The sequence below is a fragment of the Microcebus murinus genome, chromosome 1, assembly GCF_040939455.1.
Source record: "Microcebus murinus isolate Inina chromosome 1, M.murinus_Inina_mat1.0, whole genome shotgun sequence".
Classification (NCBI taxonomy): Eukaryota; Metazoa; Chordata; class Mammalia; order Primates; family Cheirogaleidae; genus Microcebus; species Microcebus murinus.
In genome coordinates, this window is record NC_134104.1 from 93,695,239 (window position 1) to 93,701,510 (window position 6,272).

A 6,272-nucleotide genomic window follows, 5' to 3' on the forward strand; every position below is an offset into this window, starting at 1 on the left:
AGACAGAAAATTGTAGGAAGGTAAATACATGGTAGATAAATGGCAGTTAATAAGGTTTGTTATTTCGATTCCTCTGGTGCTTTCTCGAAGTATGTTAAGGGTCTGAAATCATGCTAGTGATCAACCTCTGTCTTGTTTCTGTAGAGAGCAGAGGAGGGACAGCTTTGTAAATTTATGTCCTGCTTTTAGGCAAATAGAAGAAGGGCAAAGAGCTTTTCTTGTATTTGCTTCTTCTCAATTACCTTCAGCTCAAAGTATTCGTCATACCAAAGTGGCATATTTTGGGGTGGTTTATTCTGCCACACTTCACCTTCTACTTTGGCTTCCAAAGTTTACATACCCATCTACAGCAAAACCTAGTGCAATACTCCAGGCATTATGAAGACAACTTTAGAATGAATTATGATTGCTTAAAACCATAACATAATTGAAAGCAATGTTCGTTCATTCCTATACTGTCAATTTGAGCTTACTTAGCTATAACACAGTAAATGCTAATCTATATGTTAATGATACACGTTTGTGGCATAAATTTCTAGTTCTTTCTCACCATGAAACTGGTTTAAAAATATGCTTCTTTGATTCAGGAAGAAGAGAATAATAAGTTAAGAGTATAGTAGTTTTACTATTCCAGTTTCCTCTAGATTGCCTGAGTTCTATGATCCTTTTCCATGTGCTACATGTCCATCTGCTCTGGGGGGACTCATTCATTCATTCCACAGATATGAATTGAGCTCCCACCATGTTTCAGGCACTGTTTTAGGTATTAGGCACATACCAGTGAACAAAACTGGCAAAGTTTCTGCCTTCATGGAGCTGACATTTTACTGGTAGTAAACAAATGCAAAAACAAGTTAACTTCAAATGGTGATTGTTAGTCTTAAAGAATTCACCCTCCCCAAACTTCCATCCAACCCTCCTATAAAACCCATCCCTCTCGGCTTCCTAGGGGTGTTTTAGGCACCTAGCCTTTGCCAGAGCCCTGGGGAGATAAATGAATGAAATGCAAAAGGGGAACTTACTTTCCTTATCCCTCATGATAAGAAGGATGCTTATCCCTCCCTGCTGTTCTCTAAGGAGATAAAGGAATAGAATGCAAGAGGGGAACTTAACTTTCCTTATCCCTCCCAGTTGTTTGAAAAGAATCGATTTACTCATTTCAGAAAAACCCTCTATAAAACGCAAGGTTCTCCCTGTAAGGTTTTTCGGCGGTGGTGAGAAGAAAAGACAGACAGAGAGGGAGAGAGTTGGGGCCAAACCACGTGGCTTTATTATACACTCGTGGACGAGGTTCTGGGGTCCAAAGAGAGGGGGGCCCCAGAAGTCGCCGCAGTTTGAAGGGGCTGAGGCCTTTTATACCCTTTGGGCGGGGCTAGGGACTTGTGGCGGGAAGAGCTGGGATTCTCTATTGTGACCTTGGAAGGTCGTTGAGAAATAGGAGGGGCTGGAGGTATTGTGGAATCCAGGAGCGAATCCAGATGGAGATCTGGGTGTGGTTCCTCTCAGTGGGGCCTGGCAGTTTGTCCTTGGCAGGTCAGGTCACTAAGCGTTTTCTTTTTCCATCTAGGGAGGGGAGGGGGCCCCTGCCACCAGCCTTATACTCCCATTTTCTCTCATGAACACCTTTTTCAGCCTCTACCCATCTGCACCCAGATACTCAAAATAAACAGCATTTTGCTACACACGAGGCTTTGTGTGTGTGTCTCTCAGCTCCAGACCTAACAGTGATAATTGGTGACATTAATAAAATTGGATAAAGAAATAAGAGACGTTTCAATAATGGAGATAAGATAATAAGGTGACTGCCCAAGTGTCACTTTCAGTACATGTTCTTACAATGTGCTCCCAATGTATTTGCTTTTCTTTAATGGATTTACTAAATATCTACCTTGAGTTCCTTACTACAGAGCCCAACTACATTGTACAGAAATTTTGATAATTTTTCTTCTTTGAGTTCATGCTTTTCTTCTGTCTGTGCTATTTGCCTTAAAAAAAGGAAAGAGTTTAAGCTCCTTATGGAATAAAAAATAGCCTTCTGTTGGGAGGTTGAGCTGAAAAATCCTTTCTTCTACCCTCTTCTAGAAATATAGTTGCCAAAGCACTTCTAAGATTAAAACCTTTAATCTTTACTTACAGCTGCAAGTAACTCAGTAGTTATTATAGTTTCATATCATAAAAGTTACAAATGTCTGAAATATGTTTATAAAATATATATCTATTTATGAAAGAATATCAGTATGAAATGATTGTCTTTGGCAACCTATATGAATAGTTAAGATTCACAATACTACATAATCTATGTGGGATAAAACTATTGTTAAATTAATAGCTCTTATAAAAATCTAATACATCATATATGTATCACATGTATATTTTTTTCTTCCTTGAGGCAATCATTAAAGCAGTAGTACTTCCTTTAGAAACTTTAGGACTGAGTTTTATTGACTTTACATAGTTATAATTCATGGCATATTTTAGAGGAGTCTTTCATACCATGCAGTGAGACCCTAAAGGTCAAAGGCTTGAGATAAAGAACAATTTCTTTTTTTTGAATGAATTTTTTTGAAATTCTCTTGAATTGGGTAATAAAGATCTGGAAAACTTGAAAGATACAGAGGAAACTGTAGGCAGGCTTCTGTAGAAGTCAGTACTTTGGATCTCTGCAACTAAGATATTTCCTTACAATGTGTGTGTTTGTGTGTGCATGGTAGAGATGGAGGAGGTATCTTTTAAAAATATTTTCTTGAATAAATTTTTGACTAATATAAAAAATTATGCCTATGTGCAAGGACTGGGGCATTGCCTTGCTAATGATATTTAAAAGCACATGCTTGATGTTCCACAGAAAATTACAGAAGAAATGCTAATCTTCGCAAGCTGATCTTCGCAAGTTCTGAATAGGCATCTGTGGAGATCAAAACAGATTTTCTTTTAGATTATATTCATATATTAGATTTGAATGATTTGGTTTGTCATGGTTTGTATCACATTATTCATATTCTTATATCAATGACAATATATAAAGCAAAATTTCTGGCAATAAGTTTCCTACGTTAATTTGTGATTAACAATAGCTTATATGGAGAGAAATCTCACCATTTCTTATAATATATACTAAGGCTTACATAATTCTTGCATCTCTGCCACCCTTTAAAAAATGGGGAGATTGGCTTTCCAAAAGGATAAGAAATTTTGCTCATGGACCAAATTGATATTTGAACTCTGGTTTTTTGACTCCAGACCCCACCTTCTAATAAGTAAGCCAGTAGTTTTCACACTTTGATGTTCATCAGAATCACTTGGAGGGCTGTTAAAACACAGATTGCTGCACTCCAACCCCTGTGTGTCTGGTTTGGTGGGTCTGGATTGAGTCCTAATCATTTGCAAGCTAACACATTTCTAGGGGATGCTGCTGCTGTTGACCTCTCAACCATACTTTGAGAACCACTGAAATAAGTTATATGGTTTCTCTTACTCGATCATTTCTTTGTATACTCAGAAGATCCAATAACTAATAAAATAGAAAAGAAGCCACTAGAATACAAAATTCAGTGAAGAAAGAAGTTAATGAGAAAAGATAACATTAAAAGTCCGTATGGGCCAGCGATAGTGGCTCCAGCCTGTAATCCTAGCACTCTGGGAGGCCCAGGTAGGAGGATTGCTTGAGCTCAGGAGTTCAAGACCAGTCTGAGCAAGAGTGAGACCCATCTCTACTAAAAGTAGAAAAATTAGCCAGTGTAGGGATGTGAACCTGTAGTCCTAGCTACTATGGAGGCTGAGACAGGAGGATCACTTGAGCCCAGGAGTTTGAGGTTACAATGAGCTATGATGATGCCACTGCACTCTAGCCCGGGAGACAGAGGGAGACTCTGTCTCAAAAAAAAAAAAAAAAAATCCATACAAAAGAAGGCAAATAGATTATAAAGATGGTGACGACTCATTGCATGGAGAATAAAAGCTAGACACTTTAGCCAATATTCAAAATTTTCCACAATTTCATCCCACATTTCTAGACTAATCTTCACTCATCTATGCTTGGTAATCCAGCACACCTCCAGTCTCCCACAGTGACTATTTAAACTCCTTCCTCTGCTGGGAATGCTTTTCTTTGCTTTCCTACAAAATTTGTCTGCCAAGACTCTAATTTTTCTTCAAGACTTAGTTCATATATTTTCTCTCCTAAAAAAGCCATCCGAGGTGCTCTCAATTTCTTCTTTATCCACCAACATTCTCCTGACTCCCATTTCATAATAGTGGTTTGTTTGAGCTGCTCACATCCCAATAAGCCAAGGATGAATTATGTCTTCTTTGTAACTGCACCATAATGAAGTCTTATTTATCTTTATGTTTCACACTGGACCTAGGACTCTGATACATTCTGGCAGTCGCTTAACGAAGGGTCACCAAATTGAAGTTGTCAGAAATAAAATCATATCAATTTAGGAAAAATTTAAAAGTTTATTGTCATACAAAAAGTATAAATTGTGATCTGGGAGACTTCAAATCAGGTGATAAGAAGCTCATCTTACATCAGTTATAGCACAGTTTATACAGCATAATGGAGAAACTATTTTGACCTTTTATAAATTAGCATTTTTTTAAAGCCAAACAGAGATGTTTAAGCTGATTCATATATAGCTAGTTGGTTTAATTTCACTGAATTATGCTGATAAGGATGTAAAGCTTATGTTTTGTGTTTATGATTAGAGATAGCATTTGGGGGAAATCTAGATGACTGAAGTTTTGATTATGTGGCTATGGGAAGTTGGCCTTGAGGCTTATCTAAACCATGGCTTCCATTTTTATTTTTCTTTACAAAAATGAATAAGAAACTTTGTTTACCAATTCAGGTCATCTTTGTCTTATTAGTCTATATGAGGGCCCCAAAGTTGTAGCTAATTGTATAAGGTAGGGTGTCTTTCAACCATAACAGTGACTCAAAAAGCAACCCCATAATGGCAAAAGTTTACTACTTTGTCAAGTAAAAGTAGTCTGGAGGTTGTGAGTGGTTCCATAGTTATTAGAGACTCAATCTCCTTTAGTAATGCTATCCCTATGGTGTTGCTTTTAACTTCATGGTCTGAGATAGCTTTTGGAGCACGAGCCATTAAATCTACATTCTAAAAAAAGCACAATGGAAGCAGAAAAGAGAAAGGTTCACACCCTTCCTTTCGGAGATTTCAAAAAATCCTACACAAAACTTGACCTTCCAACTCATTGGCAATGTTTAGACATATCCTCACTCCTAGATTTGGGGAGCTAGGCTATGTATCAAGCTGAAAATAATCAGGGATTAATTAACTTGAGAGAAGAATGCAAAAATGGGTATTTGATGGACAACATAGCAAATATTCTCTGCCACAATACTCAAACCCATACTTTACCAAAGTAAAGAATAGAAGAAATTTCTAATATTCTGGTCAAGATATAACCATGAGAATGATTTTCTATTTTAACCTTGGAGTATCATATGCTATGATATCTTTAAAATTCTAGTTATGCTCTATATTTCCTTGCTTTAAAGTTAATTTCCACCTGTTTGTCAATATTTAAGAAATATTTATAGAATTACAACTTAATGTATTTGAATTTTCTTCAACAAATACTCTCTGAGCATAGCACAATTTATCAGAATTTTGTGTTCTTAATATCACACCTCCTCCCTTTTTTTTTTTTTTTCTAGTTTAACTGATGTAAAGGAAAAAATATTCCTTAAAGACTTTTACTACTTAAGGGCAATGTTCTTCTAATATGGCTAGTGTGACAAGGCTAGAAGGTACCTATTAAAATGTAGATTTCTAGGCCCGACCTCCACTCCTTCTTTTCCTCCAACCCCTGAGACTATGATATAATACGTCTAAGGTAGGCCCAGGGCTTTATATATTTTATAAGTATTACCAGTTAATTTTATGTTTGTAGTCAGAAAACAACTCTTTGGGAGATATTGTTGTAAGTGTTCAAAATGTTGAGTTAAGAAATGTCCAATAAATTCAGGTCATCTAGCACTTTTTCTAAATAACTTTTTAAAAAGTATACTTAAATATAATTTAGACAAAAGAATTTTTATGTTTGGCATACTCAGAAACAGTATAGTGAATTTGGTAACTCTTGTTTTGGGTGCTTGTAATGTTTCTAGACTTTCACTCACTCACTCCTTGGTAAGATTTCACTTTCCTAGGCATAAGACACAGCCAAGCATAGTTTCCTAAACACAGATATTGGTTCAGGGGTAAACAAGTAGTTTAAGCAGGGCTGAATAAGTTCCTTCGCTA